The sequence below is a fragment of the Xiphias gladius genome, chromosome 10 (assembly GCF_016859285.1).
Source record: "Xiphias gladius isolate SHS-SW01 ecotype Sanya breed wild chromosome 10, ASM1685928v1, whole genome shotgun sequence".
Classification (NCBI taxonomy): domain Eukaryota; kingdom Metazoa; phylum Chordata; class Actinopteri; order Istiophoriformes; family Xiphiidae; genus Xiphias; species Xiphias gladius.
Window position 1 is genome coordinate 6,049,918 of NC_053409.1, and position 21,790 is coordinate 6,071,707.

Below are 21,790 nucleotides of genomic sequence, written 5' to 3' on the forward strand. Positions count from 1 at the left end.
TCATAGGAATCAATATGGGGGCAGATCAAGGGATATTTTAATGGTAGGTATCAGACTCAAATCATTTCTTTACTGTCATCTGCTGTGTTCGGTCCTCTTCAGTGTTGCAGCAATGCTACCCTTTACAACAGCCTATGTTGCCAGAATTTCACTGCTATATGTGAGTGCAAAAAGAATGTGTGAATAGGAAAAAATTGTTTGTGCATCCTGCCAAGAGTGATTTTGAGTTCCGATGTCCAGTTTGGCAAAAATACAAATATTGACTAAGCTCCAACCCCATCTCTGTCTCTCCTATTAGCAAAGCTCAGTGAACAAAACATTCAGCTAGCAGCTTTTCAGTTCTAGCCAATGCTGACCATCACTTTCAGTGGTTAAAATGACAAACATTGTAAGTTGATGACAGGCCAACTAAGCGTGTGTGCTCTCTGCAGCTGGTGTTTGTACTCAGCCAAAGATTGTTTGTGAGGGAAGAATCTCTGTAACTCTATAAGAGCTTGTTTTAGTTAAACTATTTTTCAACCAAGACCTTCAGTATTTGGCTCAAGGAGCTGGTGAAAAAAAGGTCTCTCAAATTTAGTGGTCAGCAGTTGTTATTTCAGTCTGCAAGATAGTCAGACACAAATTTAATAAAAATTGCATGTGCTCTCCTTCTATGTCAGTATAAGTATTAGATCAGACTCAGTATCAATAAACTATTAGGGGCCTCTGAACAGGATTTGGGTCAAAACAGTCTTTGACATCCATGGTAATTATAATACAGTGATTAATCCCTGTAACGCTCGTTTACTTCAACAATTACGGGGTTGACTTGTTCGCTGTCTTACAGAGTTTGATGGAGGGTTGAAATCAGTTTGTGTATTCAGGTGACAGACTGGTCCAGTACGTGCTACTGTAGCTTGGCATGGGGGCTGGAGGTGTGTGGAGTCAACAAACCTCTACCAAAAGAGGAGAAATGGACCTTGCGGTAACTCTAAAGTTGTGTTATTTATATGTTGTGTGTTATTAGCTAGCTTGCTAATGTTAGCTAAGCCTACACTGGGGAATCATTTAGTTTTGTTTACAACATTTATAAATTAGAAAAGGTTTTTGGCTTAGTTACATTTACAGTCTTGGTTTTGATTCCACTTTTATGAAATATGAGGTGCTAACATATTTTCTCTTCTTTATCATTCCCTGGCTGCCTGTTTCTTCACCAGATGACTTTTCTGCATTGTTTACACAGCTGTAATCCATCATACTTGATGACACAAGGTTGGGTAAAGAAATATGATAAAAAGTTGTGATTTGTTCCAGGTTTACAGATGCCTGTCTGGCACCTGTGGATCCATCCATTTCTGCAGCCCCCTATGACTCTAACCACCTGCAGCTGCTGCACCACAAACAGTTCAACAAGTATTTACCTTTTTACTAAGCTGACACTCTGCACTGACAGACGTAGTTGGGGACACAGAGAAAAAGAGTCATAGTTACAAATATGACAGGGGCCAGATTTGTCCGAGCTCCTGTGAGAAAAAATGAGGGACAGAATGGGAGAAAGACACTTATTTTTCTCCCGTACTTTCTCCAAGACCTTCCTCAGTTATTTACTACAGGCACTATGTGGCAGCTGTGGGGAAAAAAATTAGTAGAGTAAATTGGGGACTGAGCTCATAGTTCCCCTCCAGTGATTTCTTTAGGTGGCAAACCCCCAGGGCAGAAGACGTGTTAGTTCATCCAAGTGTTTGTGTATGTCTGTGTGTGTGTGTAGGCAGCAATGAAGGGAGAGTACAGTTATGGTGTGTGTGTGTGTGTGTGTGTGTGTGTGTGTGTGTGTGTGTGTGTGTGTGTGTGTGTGTGTGTGTGTGTGTGTGTGTGTGTGTGTGTGTGTGTGCGTGTGTTTGTACCCTGGTGGAGTCTGAGGTATAGAAAGATGGAATGGAGTGGAATGATCTACCATTTGTATTCCATGATGCTACCATAGACTCACACCAAAGGACACACACAGGGATAAAATAAATCATCTATCTGGTTGTACATATACGTATACAATTTCAGGCCATGAGCCAGTATTACAGAGCAAAGAGCAACATTATGATTTATACTTTCTCCTCTTCATCCAGCAGGCTGGGAAAAGAACAGATCCTTCTGACACAAAGGGTTAAACACCTTGTCATCCTCTCGCACATCGTCCCATATCATCCACAAACCCTCGCCCCAACTCAGCAATCTATCAGCTTGCTAATAGTTGTAGGGAGACAGATTTGCCGCCCCATTTTTCTGTCCCTCGTGACTCAGTTGTAAGCTCCCCTTTTCTCCCCCCACCCTGAACTCTCAACTGAGGGGCTTGTTGCATCACAAGTGAACCTTTCATGGATGTAATGAAGAGCACCATCCAAAATCTGAGAATGTACCTATTTCAGCACTTTTGCAGCAGGATTTCTTAATCCTGTCATAGTGATTGCAAGATGATGGTGATTCAGTCCCAAAGCCTTGCAATCTCCCCAGTGCTTTTAATAACACTTTCTGTAAATGGACTGCACTTATATAGCGCTTTTCTAGTCTTACTGGCTTTTAACTACTGCCGCATTCACACACCAATGATATAACAGAGGCAACTGGGGGTTCAGTATCTTGCCCAAGGACACTTCGGCACGCAGACCGGAGGAGCCGGGGATCAACCACCGACCTTCTGGTTAGTGGTCGACCCGCTCTGCCTCCTGAGCCACAGCTGCCTCTACCTGTCAGTATGAAAGCAAGATGACCTTGCTTGAGTATCACGTACACACGTAGCTGTTATATAAATACATGTCGCTTAATTAAAGGTCAGTTGTCAGTTTTCAGTGTTATTCTCAACCTAGCACTTACTAGCACCTAAAATCAATCTGGCCCGTATTTATCAAGCTTTTAAGAGTAGGAAACTAGTGGCCAAACATTCTCAGTTCTGGTCCTATTTTAAGGAGTAGAAACATTTGATCAAATTACATGGGAGCATGGTTTGTTATCCCAAAAAAGGCCTGAGCTGTTTTGAGCTTGGGAGACGATATAAGAAAAAAAAATTAAATTAAATAAAAAATCTAATGTCCTGTCATCATGCTTTTTGGGTTTAGAAATAGTCCAATGTATTGTCAACCCAACCATCCACCCGCTGTCTTACTTTATAGCACTTCCTCCTTTGCTTCCCGTCATAGTTTCTGCCATTTTCTGCATTTCAAATTTTACTACTTATTAACAATTCTGTCAGAAACCTACAATAGTCATCATAATTTCTACTTCAAGTGTCATAAAAGAGACATTCTCTTCTAAAAGTAATCATTTTCCTTGCTGACAGTAAGTTTAGGAAGGTTGATGAATAGTTTTTATTACTAGTTTAACTTTCACTGTGATTTAAATCTGTGACTCTGGTATGCTTGATAAATGCAAGCCCAGATGTGTATTGATATTAAAGGCATTAATACTTAACAGCATCATGTCATTTTGTTATTTTGTTTCCTAATTTTAACTGTCAAAAGGAAAAGTGAAGAATAAAAGCATTATCTAATCAAATACTTTGCATAAATGAAGCAATTTACAAACAATCAAGAGAAAACTTGCAAAGAGATGTGATTTTTCATCTCTGAGAAGCGAGCAATCGGAAACAAGTAATGAGCACATTATTTTTTTTGGGAGCTAAACCAATTTACGTCTTGTCAGAGTGAAAACACGACTATTATAAAATCATAAAATAATCAAAATAATGAATGTTCTCTGCACTGGGCCAGCAGTAATCTTCTCTGACAGACCATGTCTGAGTGTAAAAATCTGTTTCTTAGTGTTACTTCTTGGTCCTCTCTACAACTGGTAGCCTTCCACTTTCAAGCTAGGAGCTGATTTCCTTCCCCAATCCCCTCACTAATAACCCTTCTTGACTGTCTACCTTCATGCCATCACCTCAGGGCATAACATTTGCTCTCTGTCTTTTCTCCATCTCCTCCATCTGTCCCCACCTTTGCTGGGAGTCTGACGCTTTGTGAACTGAACTAAAAAAGTACAAAGACAGTTGAGAGAAAGCGGCAGAAGCCCGGCTCATCCACTGACCTCTCTCTTTCAGTTTCTCCTGTTGTTCTTTCCTGCTATCAGTCTTTTCACACTATCATCTAACTCGTTTCTCACTACTGCAAGAGGCTGTGTTCGTGTGTGTTGCGACGGGTTAGAGGATGAAGTCTGAAATTAATTTAGGTAACACATTAAGTAACACTGCAAAGCGATTGATAATACCATTTTATTACTCTTTAAAGTTTCACAAGGTATACATTTATCTTCCATCTCTTTGAGAGTACTTTGCAACACTTTGCAGCTTTATACAGATCGACAATTCTTGATCGTAAGTCTTGTGAGATCACTTCTGCAAGCAATGGTTCACATCAGCAGATGCTTCTAGTGAACAGCAACCTGAAAATATTATGACTATTTTATAAGTCAAAGTAGCTCTAACCCACACCTTTAATCTACTTTAACTGATTGGACTCCAGGTTTTTCTAACTCCAGACTCCAGTTAGCTTTTGTTTATGTCATTAATCGAGGGGTTCACATGTTTTTTGAACCTTCAGCGTGAATGTTTGAATTATGTATTTAATATCGACAAGAACAATACAAAGATTTTTGTGTCATTAGTTAAAATAGATTTTGTTTGTTCATTATTGTAACTTAGATGAAGATCTGGTTCCTTAAATCAGCAGCTGCATCCACACTGCTCAGCCAATCCCCCCTTACCTTCTCCACACCATTGCTGCTGGTCTGCTCAACTCCCATCATCGACTACTCCCTATGCCCAAGGACAAACCCTCTACCGATCTTCAGGTCAGCCACTTCTCTGAAGAAATCAATGTCCAATCAGTTTTCAACCTAGCTTATATATACGCAGCACATTCTTTTTCCTTTTTATCCAAAACAAGCTCCCTTCAGTCAGCTCTGTCGATATCACAGCAGCCTCCATATCAGCTCTGGCTTCAAACCGGTCCACTGTGGTTTATTCTGTGCCGTCGCTGAGCCTATAGTGGAGCTGCCACAGGTGTAATTCAATAAAACATCTGCGAGGACCCCTGTGACATACCCATACTCACACACTAAACCTTGTAACATTTACATAAGATGACTGCCGAATGGTGCTGCCTGTTTAATGGTCCTATAGAATGATGATGTCATATCATGATGTCCTCTATTGTCACTGCTGCGGTTTAGTAAATTATTCTGTTGACATATGAATCGGGCTTCTCTGTGAGTCCTCCATAATGTCTTCACATGTGTTTCACTAGAGCCCCTCCAGGCTAAACCCACTACTTACTTTTGTTAAATTGAATCCTGTATCCACATCATTTATCCCCATTTTTCATGGCAACAATGTTTAAAAGTGCTTTCTTTTCTCATGTTGTAGCTTAGCCACCACACAGACCTTAAAGTGCAGCTAAAATCATGTCATCAGACACTTCACCCTGCGCCTCAAGCTTTAGTCATCTTAAATCTGAATTACAGCTACCCACTGAAACACTCACCTACAGCTCACTGAGACCTTTGCAAGCCATCTTCCCTTCTTCCTCCACAGATGATCTTATCTATCTCTCCTCTTACGGCCCCTCCAATAACGGCCTGTGGCTGCTCAATTCTAAACCACAATGCTGATGTACAAGGCTGTTTAACAAACTGAATTTAAGTTTGATTAGAAGTTCGGGTAAGTCAACTCTGCTGTAACACAAGTTTCACACTAAATGTGTCACTTTGTTCAGTTGCTCCATGGCTGCTCAACACTACAACAACTACTTTGACTGTAAAATATTATTGCATAAAGAGAGTAATGTATAGTATTATGTGTAAACTATATATATAGCAACTAACGTTTTCTAATATTCCCTAACATAGCCAACAAAAGCTACTGGTCATACCACCAAGGTGTGCTTTATTGCTTATGAATTAAACCTGTCATTCTTAAGAGGAATGTGCTACTTCTTCTTCCCTAAGTTATATAGTCTTGCAGTTAGGGGTTTCTCTCGCAAATAATAAAGTGATTTCATCATGTCTCATGAATGCATAAAATCACTCGTGTGCCATAGTTTATTTAAAATAATGGTGGCTGTGCTGTATAATTATTACTTTTAAGGTGCGTAGTTTATAAAGTACCTCTCTACAAAGAAGCTGAAAGTTAAAAAAAAAAAGTGTTAATGAGGTAATAATCCATCAAAACGCAAAAGAACAGAACAGTAGTTAATCAAAAAATTATTCCCATCCCGCTCTTCAAATATTAGTGTCTCCAGTCTTTATAACCATTCCAACACGACAACAGTAAATTAGGTATGGCTTAACACCTGCACACTGTAACTCTACATTAAATTAACTTTTATGTCTCAAATCAGTTTTACTAAGCTGAAGCATAACTCCCACACTACTTTCAAGCAAATTATGCTTGAACACATGCTGGTGCAGCAGCCTGCGCAGGTCTTGCCACTCCTGGATACTTATCTCCTCTTTCCCTGTACAGCCTCCTTCACTTGGTTTCTACTATGCAACATAATGGCTCCCCAATGATGGATTGACCTTTCCTCTTCAGTCAGAACAGTAGTGTCAGTACCCCTCATCCATTGTAGGTTAAGAATTCTTTTCTTCAACAAGTATTTTACATCAGTCTCACTGAGGCACCCCCGCTCACCTCTGCTCACTCTAATCCCTCTCCAAAAAACCCCCTTCCTACTCTCCTTGTTGCCCTCATTTCTTTCCCTGGTACTTCTCACTTATACAATAGCTCAGTGTGCACAGAAAAATTGTCAGGTCACCATAACTTTGAGATTTGCAGTTCTTTGTTGTTATGAGTGTGTGTGTGTGTGTGTGTGTGTGTGTGTGTGTGTGTGTGTGTGTGTGTGTGTGTGTGTGTGTGTGTGGAATGGCTTCTTGCTGTAGTTTTCACACAAAGTATGATTTGCATTCTCTTTGCAATGGAGGACACTGGTGGCGCAATATAGTAAATGGCTGCTGTAAGGGCTTCTTTTCACTCAGGAAGTACAGGGTTCAAATCTCATTCAGATTGGAAAAAGAATGATCATGACATACTAATATGCTGTGGAGTAATTAGCTTACCTGATTGATGGAGTCAGCTGAAAAGTGTAATTGGGGGTCAGAGGTTTTATGGTCACAATTCCAGAAGCAAATAACATTTTGATGATGGAAAGGCTGTGTAGCTACTGCAGAAATTCCTTTTTCAGCCATCTGTTCTGCAGTGGAAATGTAGAATTGTTAGTAACAGTCGCAAGACCTCCATCTCTGATAAGTCTATGATCATGAAATGAATATTCTTGTACCATGTACCATGTACCAGCTCATATTGAAAAAAAAAAAAAAAATGAAGTGAATATTCAGTTAAACAGAAGTCAAAGGTTTTGAAACTTTAATTCAAATGTTAACTTCAAATATGTGTTATATTAAAATGTAACTGCAAACTGTTTCAATAACAACTAATCTGAGTTTTCCATTTAGGTTCTACAAAGACCAGTCAACCAAAGAGTGAGCAGAGAGCAGAGCAGAGAGCCCTCCACTGCTGAATATATATATATATATGCAGTTTACAATGAGCCAATGAACAGTGGCTGAACATTTTTAGTAAATTTCATGTAGGTGTCTAATTTTTAGTCAACATCAAATGATTTTGCCAATTGAAATGACAGCTGTCACTGGCAGTTTTTTTTTTTAGCTGTAGCTAGCTAGCTATATAACATTAACTCCTTGTGGTGGTTGACCGCATCTATGGGTTTTCAATGTATCCAGCTGACCCGTAAGAAAATGAGAATCCTGATAGAGAGTCTTAAATATGAATTTGATGGCTAAATACATAACATCATCTTAATTTTTGTGCTGTGTTATATGATCAATAAATTTTTAAAAATCAGCGCCCTCACTACTCGAAGAAAATTTTATTAAAGTAGTATTAAAGTGTCATAAGACATTTAATATCAGACTTCTATTTCTTTCTAACATCATCCAAAGTAAGATGCTTACAAAAACACGACACACAATAAGTTACTTGGACAGTACAAAAGTTAGATCTATGCTTTACTCTACGTATTTGAATTTTCAGTATAATATTAAGTATTTAAAACAATATGTTTCACTTTTCCATGGAAAAGAATTGGATGTGGATGAGCACAATCTCATTTGGTTGAAGTGGTAATCTCAAAGATTTTCATTAATGTCTGTTAAGTCCCTATTTATCACCAAATTAGATAACACAATGGTGATGAGCCTATTGCCCACTGATGAAAATATTGCAATATTTTTATACTTGCGGTATTACAAACGACATTCCTGGAAAAAATGTATTAAGTTACTATTGCTAATGCAAACCGAACATTTCCTACTGCTGCAGTTTTGCATTAAAAGCATTAAATCTGTGTTACAGAAGTTGACTTTTATTATGAAGCAGTCACAGGAAATGCAATGTGTTTGTCAGTGAGCTTAGCACTAACCACTATTGTTCATCAAAAATGTGTCTACAAACCGAGACAGTGGTCACTTTGGACATTTTTGGACAGCGGATCGGTTTGAAATATTCCTGGGAGTAATGGAAGAAGAGGGAGCAGCCGCAGTGAGCTGTTAGATGAAGAGCTGCAGGCGACAGGCTGTCCACCTCCAACTTCTCAGCAAGGTAACAAACTTCTTTCACTGTAATAAAATTGGATCATGGTTGCTAACAGAATGATGGAAAAAGGCCACTTATTACCTGACTTTTCTTGTTGCCCCCAGTGATCTGTAGTATTAAACCACATTACCGCCAGGAACTACAGGTGTCGCCTAATCAACCAAGACTGAACTCTTGCCATTTCAAGTTTGGAAAAGTCATTTCAGGTAAACTTTCCAAAATCTAATGCAGAGCATGACATAGCCAATAACATTACCTAAAGTCTGATATATCGAATGTATCAATTCAGAACAAGGCTTTTCCAGCGTAACGCATAACATGTGGTTGGCTAATGATATGTGAACTCTTGGCTTCGGAAGCAATGCTTTCAAGTAAAGTTCCTGCTGTCTGTAACTACTGTTAGTTAACTGGGCATACTAACTTTAGCAGCTTACATCAGCATAGATAAACAAATTTTTATCTTGGATTTTTGGTTTTGAGAGGGCAATTAAGAAGACACAACCCTCCAAAATCTTTAAATGCTGAGTGTCACTCTTACAGCCCCTCTCTCACTGCTTCAACATTTGGAAACCATTCATGGATAAGTAGCCAGAAAGGAAAATATAAATAAAAGGAAGAAATAATGTACAAGTTTCCATCTTATCAGTGGCCTTTCATATAATAGTGGAAGAAAAGTTCATTACATTCATTCAAGTCCCAGGGAGGAAGGAAAAACAGCCCTATCGTCTCGAATTATTCATTCCGAGCTGCCTTCATATTTTATTGCACTTTTTGTCCAAAGGCGAATCCCTCTTAGTGCGTTGAACATGTATACAAAAAGCTCAAGGTTACCTAAATTGTTGTCAGTTAAATGAGAAATATCAGCTATCAGTATTTTACTCTAGCTGACCAAGTGCACCCAGCACACTTCATAAAGACTGTATACATACTCTTGCATGCAGTGCCTCCATACTGTAGCTGGGGGCTTGAAGCAACACAGACATAAGCTGAAATCCCTGCTGAGAGTTGGCAGAGATCCCAGCATCCTATATTTACAGGCATCAGTGTTTTTTTAAGAACTAAACTCCAGCTGACAGGCTGATGCTCTGTGTTACACAGGGCAGCAAAGAGTAAAAGGAGAATTTAAATAAGGATCTGAGTTTCTCAAAAATCTTTGTGGAGTTTCTTTGTCTTTCAGTAGAGAAAGAGATTATGTGAAATGCAGTTTACTTCTGCCATGTGCTGATGTGTTTTGATGTCAATAGATTGCGGAAACTGCAAGGAGAATGATGCAAGAGGGCTTTGTTGATACCTACTCTACTGTGTGTTTTTAAAGGGGCATTTCGGGCAAGTGTCTTTACCTCTGTGCTCAGAGAACATTATGAATTATTTCACATATAATTACATGTTGTCAGAATCAGTGCAAATTTTTACGAGACACAGTGTGCCACTGAGGAAAGGCAACAAAGAGACGCAGATCCACAGTCTGGCCGGGAAGCAGCACAGCTAGCCAAATGCTACCTGACAGAAACCTACTAACTCTAAGGCAGAGAGTTTCATAGCATGGACAGTACATAAAGGCTAATTGCTAATTTATTATTTAATCAATGCAAGTTATTGTTTTTATTTTATCTTTTGCAAAGCAGCTCTGCTCACTGATGCTTACTTGATGCGGCCATCAATAACTAAAACTGCTGGCTGTTTGCTCTCGTGCAACAGTACATCAGGAAAGGTCCTGCTGGGCACAGTTTTGCACCGATTCTCACATAGAAAAATATTTACATTCACAACTGTGACTATGCATGTATCGGGAATGCAGAATCACTTGCTTGTAGTAAGTTGGTATGATAAGCAGGTTCTGCAGACAGCCAGTTGAACAAACTTAATCTCTGAGCTGGTCTGAGCATTCACTGCTGGTAAACGTCCACACAGTGTACACACACATGACTAGTTCTCTGTCAGTGAAAAACACTAATGTAGTTATGGGTTTAGTGGATTACTACGTGGATAGAATTCTTAGCTGTAAAACTTGTACTTTCTATTCCACGTGACATAGCACATTAATGTAGCCCAAAACATTTCCAAAATCATTCATTTATGCAGCTTAGTAGTCCTTGATGATGTCTATACAAACAGCAATTAACAATTCATATGGGTTTGATGCATATTCCATCATCCAGTTATCAGATACAAATTATTTACTTGCAGACAGGTGCTGTGTGTCTAACATTATTTGAGGCCACAAAACAACAACAAAAAAAACTCAACTAACTATGTTTCAGAATCTATGAAGTGGGAGTGTTCTTCTCCCACATAGCTTCCCAGAGCTCAAGGCATATTTTAAATAAAACATTTTTTTTTCCACTCTTTGGACCAAGATCTTAATTTTTTCCAGGAGCAGTCTTTCTGTGTGGGAAAGCGGTGAGAAGCGAGCTGGGTTTTTTTTGATGGCACAGAAATAAAAGAAGATGGTGCGACATCAGTTAGTGTTTCAGGCATTCTTACCTGAAATACCTCAGAAAAATGTGTAATGACTTTTAGAAACTAGACGAGAGACAAAAATAGTCATGCTGAAAGACTTTGTACGTAGTCTTTAAGTCAGGACCTAAGTCACTGGAAAGGAAAGTAAGATAAGAATGTGAGTTTTGTTATTTCTAAAAATATTCCAAAACAATGAAGTAGCTGTAGGTGAGTCATAGAAGCCCCCGCTGTTCTTCTACCTGTTCTTGGAGGTTGTTACAAATTCTTACACTTCCTAAAGTTTTTGGTGAGACATTAGATTTGACTTGAACCCATTTGCTTCCAGCTATGATATTCATTTTCGACAGCTTTAATTGTAGACAGGTACAATGACAACTCGCTAAGGGTCTCAACAAATAGTGCTGTCCGAATTCTGAAGCCAAAAGGGAAAAAAAATTAGTACTTTCACAACATGCCCTGTTGACACTCTGCTACAAGATTAAATAATTTTTGAGATTTGTGGCTCATAACTGTTATTACATTTGCTTCTGTGTTCTTAAATGATAATGATGACTTTTAACACTCAGAGGGGTTTTGGCTTATACTCTCTGATCAGCTCACTTGAAAAGATTCAATTTATGTACTTTTGACATAATTTTGTTATTGTTTGCATCTCTAAACTATAGATTGACATTATCCTCTGACCTGAAATATTTAATATACATGGTAGCTGTGTTGCATGCTAATATTTGCTTATTAGCAGAAAGCACAAAGTACAGGTTTATGGGAGTGCCATTAGTTCCTGATATTTGACAGGATGGTGGTGCTTGACAAAAAGTAAAAGTAATTAGGATTCATCCTCTTAGAAACATGAATATTTTTAACATACTGTATGTGCCAATCCATGGAGCAAATGTACATATGAATAAGTAAAAATTCTGATCTAATGGTGACTCTAAATGAAAAGTCAGGGGACCGTTAAAATCATTAAAATTCATCTTCTGGACACCATGAATGTCTGACTATTGTTGAGACATTAAAAAAAAAAGAAAATGTAAGCCCTCATTGTTGACACACACACACACACACACACACACACACACACTCACACAGACACGCACACACATATATGCATATATATATATGTGTGTGTTTTACTGGTTTTAATGTTGTAGCTGATTGCTGTGAGGAGGCTCCATCCTCAGGGGACTATGAATATCTACTATTTCATTGCAATCCATCCAGTAGTTGTTGAGACCGACTAGACCAAACTGACTGGCTGACTCTGCCATCCCTAGTGCCACACCGCTAGCCAAAAACCAAGAAAATATATATGCTGAAAAGAGAAGCAGATGTATTAACCATGGAAAAGTATTTTTTATTCCTCACTTATTCAGTGGGTTTTGAAAGTGTTTCAAAAGCACAAGAGATCAGACAATGTTCAAAAATCACAGAGAGGCATAAACTCTGAGCTACAAATTCAGCTTTCTATAAAATGAGAGTAATCAAAAAGTGAGGTTGCACGGAGCTATAGCGTCCTGGAGCAAAATTAATATCTCTGCTATTGATAGATGAGCAGTGTATTTGTACGTGTTATTTAGCAGTAGCTCTTAAAAACAGAGCAGTCTCCACTCATGACCTCACATGACATGCTAAATACGCCCACGAGTGGTGAGCAATGATTCACCTTCTTAAGTATGTTTCATTTGATTAATTATCACCGACTGGAAGCTTAAAATGATTCAGTACATCACTGGAAAAAGCAAAAGCTGATATTTGATAATTTAGTGTAGCATTATCTTTCTTTCCTCTTCCATTACTCATTTCACAACCCCTCTGGCTAATATTGCGACCCTGTACAGGCTCTTAACCCCCAGCTTGTCTACCACTGATTTAGATGCTTACAGCTTCCTTTAGAGATCCACACTAAGTGACAGGCCTCTAAATCCAGGCGGCAATTAAGTTCCCACATGGCCAGATGTCAGATGTGGCTCTCTTACTGTGATTCTAAATGTGATTGTACCCAGCAGGAGTAAGAAAGGAGGCATCCTCTACACATACACACACATTTCCATTTTATTAATTTCTTACTATTGCTCCTCTAATACACACTTAAAAATGCTCAAACACTCTTTTGTTGATGCAAATTCAGTACACCCATCATTCACATTCTACCTTGTCACAGTTTCCTTAACATTCACCCAAATCTCACACACACACATACACTTACAACAGTATATCTCTGTTATTGCTGCTTCTAGAATGAGCGTAAGTAATTAAACATCAAGAGACTGGCACCTCAGAATGAAAGGAGCATACATTTACAAAAGGAGAACTAGAGGTGAGATGTCAAAAACTCTACTATCTGAGTGATTTAGCTAGGACTGCAGTAGGTGAATTTCACATCATTTACCTACATAATTCTGAGTCGTTGGATGGGAAATTATTAAGGATTTTTCTCCAAAATTAGTGCTTTTACTTTTTTCACCTTGTTCTAACCTTAAACTTTTAGTCGTCCTCGGTAGACAACAGATAAATGTATTGTTTATTACCAAATATACTTTCCCTGTCAGCTGTGTCCTATTAAGGCCAATACAAACTGCCACTCATTTAACCATATTGGTCCCAGGGGAGCGCTGGCATCCCGCTCAATGTACAAGTGAGGCTTACATACACAAACTGTCTATCTCTTAGTCAATCTCTAAAATGAACTACCACACTCTTTACACAATGTTATAGCAATTCAAACAGCACTTGAGATTGTTTTTGGTTGTTGATTAATGGGAAACGAGTCTATACAGAGTTTACTAAACAGTTGCCTATGTTATTCATTGGTTATGATGTTGACCCTTGATCCCTATGAAGACAGAAAGGTTAGTGACATGATTTGATTTGAATAAAACCTGAGTAAAAGTTACTCTGAGTAAATCTGTGTTGGTGCCCCTATCAATTTTTGCCTGTGTTATGAGGCTGTTGTAAGCTCATAGTTGCAGTCACTAACCAGTGTAACCTCACAGATTACACTGGTTAGCTGTATGACTATTCTTTAATGAGTTTGACACCTCAACAATTCTAATAAAAAACATTTTGTAGCATTTCTTTCCAGGCAAACCTAAATTCTACATTTATATACAATCCATTATTAATCTTAACTGGAACTATTTGCTTCCAATAAGTCTTCATTTTCAAGTAGTCCTGGTTATTCTGAAAAAGAAAATGTGCAATACATCCATATTTGAAGCTAATGTGAGACTTTGACAGGAACATAACTGGAAATAGGAAAAAAGCAAAACTTTTGGCCTGGGACTGAAAGGGTTACGTGCTTAACTTTCTACTGACACTTCAACTACTTTCAGTGTTTACAGTTCAACTACTTCTTCAAATCCTCCTCCCCTTGGGTGCTTACACTTCAGCTGACAGTTCAAATAGTTAAAATATTTAGACATCAACTGACACTTCAACTGCTTTCATATACTTTATAACAATTGACAATTCAACTCCATTTAGCTCTTACACTAATGATACCTCAACTGTGACACCTCCACTGCTTTCAGCATGTACTGTTAAGATGACAATTATTCTTCACAGCTTTTTTCACTGATTACACCTTAATTGACCAGTGTTAATTTCATCAATGAGAATTATGACAAAAATATGAATTAACTACCTTTTTTCACAACAAAAACAAGACTAAAACTAAATAAAAAGTAACCTTTGAAAACGAGAAACTATGTCAAACTGCATTAGAGTTTTTGTCAATGATAAATGATAATGAAAAAGGCAGACAAATGGACAATTGAACTAATTACAGTTTTAATGCACGTTATTATTCAATGACGTGCAGGCATCTGCAGAATCACACACTGTAGCTCCTGAGAAGTAAAATAGTATCCTCCACCTCCCAAAAACTATCACAAATATTCACAAGATGATTTAGCCACTTGACCTATTGCACTACCATTAATAAGAAGCCCCTTACATTCAGTAACGTTCTTTCTCTGTCAGTAATGTTATCTGATGTTACCAGTTATTGGAAGAAACAGATTTATGCAAAACGACATTTATAGAACTAAAATGCCATTATCGAGTGCTGTGAACATGTATGTAACTTACATAATTGTACCGTCAGTCAGGATTGATGTCAATGGCCAATCAACTAAATCTTTTCCACTAACCTCATGATAGAGGAGAACAACACCTGTAAACATGGTACACAGCAAGGATGGCAATAGCTATTGCCTCAAAATGCTTAGAAGACTAAATGGGCCTAAAATTTCAATAATGATTCTGTTACTACTGACATTTCAGCTACTTTCACTGCTTTACCTTCAGGTAAAACTTTATTTCCCTTATAAGCTTCAACTTTAGCTTTTACTTAAATACAGGGTCTGGTTTTGCCCCGGTGCTCCTGCCAGTTAGACATGTCCAGAATACCTCCAGGCAAATCGCGGAAGGTGTCCAAGAGGAATCCTAATCAGGCGCTCCAACATCCTCAACTGGCTCCATTAAGTGCAAAAGAATCAAAGATTCTACTCTAAGCCCCTTTCAAATGCCCTTTTCCCAAGGCAGGAAGTTTGTTTTCACCACTAATATCTCTGATCCTATTCTTTCAGTCAATATCCATAGCTCATGACTACAGGTGAGGGCTAGAACGTCTTCAGATGTAGCTCCCTCTGTAGTGTAACAATCCATTCAAAGCCTACATCACAGTGGTAACTGCGCCCAATCTGTGGTTCTCAAGTTCTATTATATCCTCACCTTGAGATACTGTGTATCAACTTATTCTACAATAGGTAGCTTTTTATTAACTATCATTCACTTGTTATACTCACAGCCCAGTATCGATAGCAATTACAACATGTTGGACAATTTCGCACCTCATGTCTTATGTCCAGTGTCAGTGTTGAGTGCAGTACAGTAAGCAATGCGTCCTTATGTAGTGACGCAGAAAGTTTGTGTTTGGAGGTCAGGGTAGTGGGTGGCTGTGCAGAATGTCAGCAAATAACTTTCTTCGTTTCATTAACTGTAACCACGATTTTTCGCTAACCTCCACTAAGAAGTGTTAGTTCTTATCTTTATAATACCATAACCATACATCTTTGTATATATATATAAATATAACCTTAACTCTACCTTAGAAAAGCGAGAGTCTTAGAATTTTGGCAGTGAACCTAAAAAATGTCACTGAGATTCCAATGTTAGAGTTCTTGTCTGGAAATAGGGTTGTGTATTAGAGCTAGACAGATAAATCAGACAGCCCAATATACAGCCCAATATTAGTTTAATGCAGATATATCTTTATCAGTGCATATGTTGGCAGTATAGAAATACAAAAGTAGGTTTGAGGTCATTTAGAAACATTGTCGCCATTATAATGTTTGCCCACAAGCAAGCACTGACAATTTTATTTTTACACTGTAAAATGTCCTCCTCAGTATGTATAGCCACAATACTGTTAGCATATTCATTATATCAGTATTGGCCTCAAAAATCCAATATCAGTCAAGCTATATTGTGTACTCATCTTTTGTCCATAAAAATATATATTGGCTAGTAGTTGCTTGCTGACCTTTGCATCATTAACTACCATGAATCATTAGCATGTTTGCCATTTTGCTGACAAACACTAACCCCTAACCCTAACTAATTTGCATCACACTAATCTCAAACATTCTTGGACAACTTGCTTTAATGTACAATGCAAATGCCAATTTTTTTTTTTTTTTTTTGTCTTCTTTAATTCTCACTTTCTACTATATCTGTACATGGCAACAATGGTTGGATTATGGTAAGAGTAGAGAGAGATTGTGGTTGTGGTAAATAAACTATAGTTAAAGTTTAGTTAATGTTAGGAAACTACAGTGTTTGGTAAAGTTTAGGGTATATTTGGGGTTATGCAACTAAAACATTTTGCTAAGGTTAAGAAAAATAGTGGATGCAGTTATTAAGTGAACAAACAGTAACGTGATAGAAAAATTAGCACCGTTCATTTTACGGAAAAAAGGATACATTACTTCTTGAACTAACACTGAGCGTTGGACTTAAAGTTTCTGAATCACTCGATATGGACACAGTTCCTTGGACACTGGGCTGCAAAGTTACATGTGTACAGTGGGTATCTTATGAAGAACTGGATATGCTGATATACTGTACTTATCCTTTATTTAAACACAACCACTTCTCCCCTGGGCCTCACTCATGATGCCAGACATGGGTTCCTGGACATTTTTGATGCAGCTGTAAAGTTACCATTACTTGTCGAGCTGTTCAGAATTTTTGAGCTCCTGTTTTGCGTCCTATTCATTAGTCTGCTGCTGACCATGGACTGTGGATGCGTAGATGCAGAAGGAACAAGACACTCTCTTGACAGCTGACACTGCTATGGCAGCACAGAGAAAAAGTTGACTGTAGCTCTACTATAATACCTGCATCCTCATTATCTAGTGCACTGTATATAAGATCATCGCTGTTACCATTCCTTCCGGCTGTAGTTTACTCTGCTGTGTGAGCTTGTCAGTGAAGAGAAGCCAAAGCTCTGCTTACTCCTCAGATGAGGAAATTCTCGGCAGGGTTTTATAGTATGTACTAGTGTGTTTACATAGATTTCAATCTATAGGAAGTGTTAACTTGAGCTGCAGTAGAGAAAACAGATTCAGATTCAGGTTAGATTTATATGCCATTTTCACAAGTACAGACCAATACAGGTACATTGGAAGTCTTGTCTCTCAGAGTCACCTTTGTAAAAAAATACACACTTATACTGTAAATACATATAGAGTTTAATATTAAAGCAATAGTAAGATTATTGTACAGAAATAATACAATCATTGCACAAGAAATAATGAAATTCTTGCACATAAATAAAGGCCTTGGGATAAAAAAAACCTCTGTATGACAGAGATAAAGGTATGCCAGGAGAGTGAGAGGGAGCTGAGGTATTTAAAAATAAAAAACACGGTCTGTAAGGTGTGTGAGTTTTTGTGAGGTGTTAAGTGTCAATGATGTAAACGATGTGATATTTTCTTCCAGCCTTAATATCCTTTGAAATCATTCTAACAATGGCTGGGAAAAAAAAGACTATTATAGAAGCGTGCCTTGTGAGTAGTGATGATCCTGAGTTCTTCCACCTGAACAGAGAGTGAGCTGGGTGATGTGGGTCACTGTGGATGCTGTGCTCGTTTTCTCCCACAGCATTGTGTGCAGAGACTTTCCATGGAGTGGAGGTCAGAGCCGTCAGAGCTCTCTGCAGTCTTGATGACTCATGCTCTCAGTGAGTCCCCTGTAGGCCTGGGTGAGGGGTTGAGGGCTGAGTCCAGCCTTTTTCAGCCACCTGATCAAGTAAAACCATTGGTGTGCTTTCCTCATTGTGGCAACAGTGTTTTTGGCCCAGCTCAGCTTTTCTCTCATGTGCAGGCTTAGAAATTATTGTTAATTTTAATTTTAGTCTAGTTTTAGTCGACAATAACACTCACCTTTTTGTCCAGTTTTAGTCGAGACCATGAAGGACCATTTACTTAAGCAAACTGCTTTCAAATAAAATTACATCAAACAATTAAGTCTGGAAAGATGCAACAAGGTTAACACAACCAATGCAAACTAAGTCTTACAATATGAGTCAGTCAGATAGTAACCAGAAGAAAGAAACCCCTTCACAATCAAAATGAACATTGTACAATGCCCCCCCTGCAATAAATCCTATCCTTACAATGTTCAGTTTTATTAGGACTCTGCCATAAAGCTGTTGATTTTATTTGATATTTAGGCCTTAGTGGTAGTATTGTACTGGACTGTGTTGTACAGTATGTGTTTATAATAGGTTGTACACTACCATTTAAATAAATTTGTAAAGAAAACATTTGGAACCTCTTTGCACACAAAACAAGCTAAGTACTAGACAGCTAACTACTGCCCAAAAGACTTTATTCAAGCCCAAAACAGTCCATCCATCCATCCATCCATATTCTGCCACTTAAGCAAGGTTAAGCAAGTTAGCCCTGATGTCCCTCTCCCCACCACCGTTTTCCAGCTCTTACTGAGGTGTTCCCTGCCCAGATGAGTTATATTATCTCTCCAGCATGTTTTGGGTCTACCCCAGGGTCTCCTGCCAGCTGGATGTGCCCGGAAGACTTCCAATGGACAGCACCCAGGAGGCATCCTAATCAGATGCCTGAACCACCTTAACTGGCTCTTTTCGACAAGGAGCAACGGCTTAGCCCGGCCACCCCACGGAGGAAACTCATTTTAGTCACTTGTACCCACCATCTCATTCTTTTGGTCATTACCTCAAAGCTTCTGACGACAGTTGAGGGTCAGAATTTAGATCAACTGGTAGATTGAAAGCTTTGCCCCTCTGGCAGAGAACCATGGCCTCATACTTGGAGGTGCTGACCGTCATCCAAGCTGCTTCACACTCAGCTGCAAACCGCCCTCTTCCCCTCCCCCCAACTGCACCTTGAAATCCTGTCCATGAAGATCACAAAAAGGGTTGGTGACAAGGGACAACGCTGGCAGAGACCCCTACCGAAAATGTGTTTGACTTCTTGCCGAGAATACGGACACAACTCTCACAGGTTATATAGGGACCGAATTGCTCATAGCAACAGCCTTGGTTTCCAATATTCCCACAGTACCCTTCACATGACCCCCCGGCAGAACCAGTCGTAGGCCTTCTCCAAGTCCACAAACCACATGTAGACTGGATGAGCAAACTGCCATGAGCCCTCAAGTAGCCTTGCAAGGGTAAAGAGTTGCTCCCCTGTTCCACACCCGAGACAAAATCCACATTGATCCCTTCTGAATCTGATGTTCAATGATTGGTCGGTGCATTCTTTCTAGCACCCCAGCATAAGCTTTGCATGGGTGGCTGATCAGTGTGATACCTTGATAATTTGAGCACACCCTCTGGTCCCCCTTTTTAAAAATAGGAATCACCACCCTGGCCTGCCAGTCCACAGGCAATGTCCCCGACTTCCATGCAACACTGAAGAAGCACGTCAGCCAAGACAGCTCAACAATGTCCAGAGCCTCCAGCATTTCAGGGAGAATCGCATCCACTCCTGGCACCTTGCCACTGAGAAACTCTGATGAACTCTGCCTCTTCCTTAGAGGATATGTTGGTCGGGTTCCACGCTGTGGGCTCACGACCTGCACTGGAAGGCATTGGGTTTGGGTGCATTTTGAGCTGGGTAGCAGGCTGGGTTGGGGGCCTGGGTGTGCCAATTCCTGGTGTCACAGACTAGCGTCAGCTTTTTTAATAACCAGCAGAGGTCTCAAGTAAACTACATTTAGCTATCACGGATCCATTCAAAATCTACATGACCTGAAATGTGAAATGTAAAATAACATTATTTAACATCTTAACATTAGGTTACCTCATTTTCTGTTTAGTGCACCTTAAGGAGTCTCTTCAAGTTTGTGGTTTTATTCCCATTAATTTTAAGTCACACGGCTTCTCTGCTGACAATACTACACACTCACTTTTTTCTCTTGGCGGCATTATATTCGAAGTGGGTCCAAATGTCAACCCGTTTGGTCTATATTATTTCTTTGGTTTTGTTATGAACAAGGTCATTGTCCTTGTCCTTGAAGCCAAGGATGACCGTGTCATCTGCATTTTTAATTATGAGATTGTTGACCTGGGTGGAAACACAGTCATAAGTGTACAGGGTATAGAGGGTTGCTGTGCTGATTGTGAGCTCAAAGAGATCTTATTTCCCATCCTCACCACCTGTGGTGTGTCTGTAAGGAAATCCAAAATCCACTTGTAGGTGGTTATTGGCCCTCCGAGGTTTGCCAGCTTCACAATCAGCTTCACTGGTCGGATGGTGTTGAAGGCAGATCTGTAATCCAGAGAGAGCATGTGTGCACATGTTCTGTTAGTGTATGAGTGTTCTAGTGGAGAATGAAGCGCCAGGGCCACGGTGTTGTCCACTGACCTGTTCGGGCGGTAGGCAATCTGTAGGGGATCCACCATGTCTGGAACCAGAGTTTATGGATTGGAGAACCAGCTTTTCTAGGCACTTCATTGCCACCAGTGTGAGTTCAACCAGGCTGTGTTTGTTTTATTACTATAACAGGTTTTGAAGGATTGTGGGACTGCTGTCTGTGTGAGAGAGGCTTTAATAATGTCTGTGTATACACAAGCAAGCTGTTCAGCACAGGTCGTCAGGACTCTCAGTTATACTCCATCAGATCCTACTACTTTGCAGGGGTTTACCTGCTTCAGAGCCCTAAGAACTTGTGTGTCATCTGGAGTGCAGTTTCCTCTGGGTTACAGGGGAATTTTGAGGGCCTTTCTCTGTTCAGTCTGTCAAATCTGGAATACAAACTGTAAAGTTTGTCTGGTAGGGTGGTGTCTCGGTGTCAGCCCTGTTTGTGTCTCTCCTGTAGTTAGCGACAGATTGGATTCCCTGCCACATACTGTTGTTATCCAGGTAACAGCTCTCAGATTTTTAGGAATATGCCCATCAGGCACTTCAGTAGGATAGACACTTACTTCAGATGCTCACGGCTGATGGATTCTCAACAAAAATCACACTTTTTGAAAACAAAACACAAAGTATAGCCAAGAGTTGAAAGTGTTTAGATCAACCATAGATCATCTTTGGAATTAGTTTGTGTTATATAAATATTGAGAGATGGAAGAGATTTGAGAATAATGGGTTTCAAAAAATTAGTTTAGAAGATGAAGCTGAAAGAGTTTTGAAAAATGGGGAT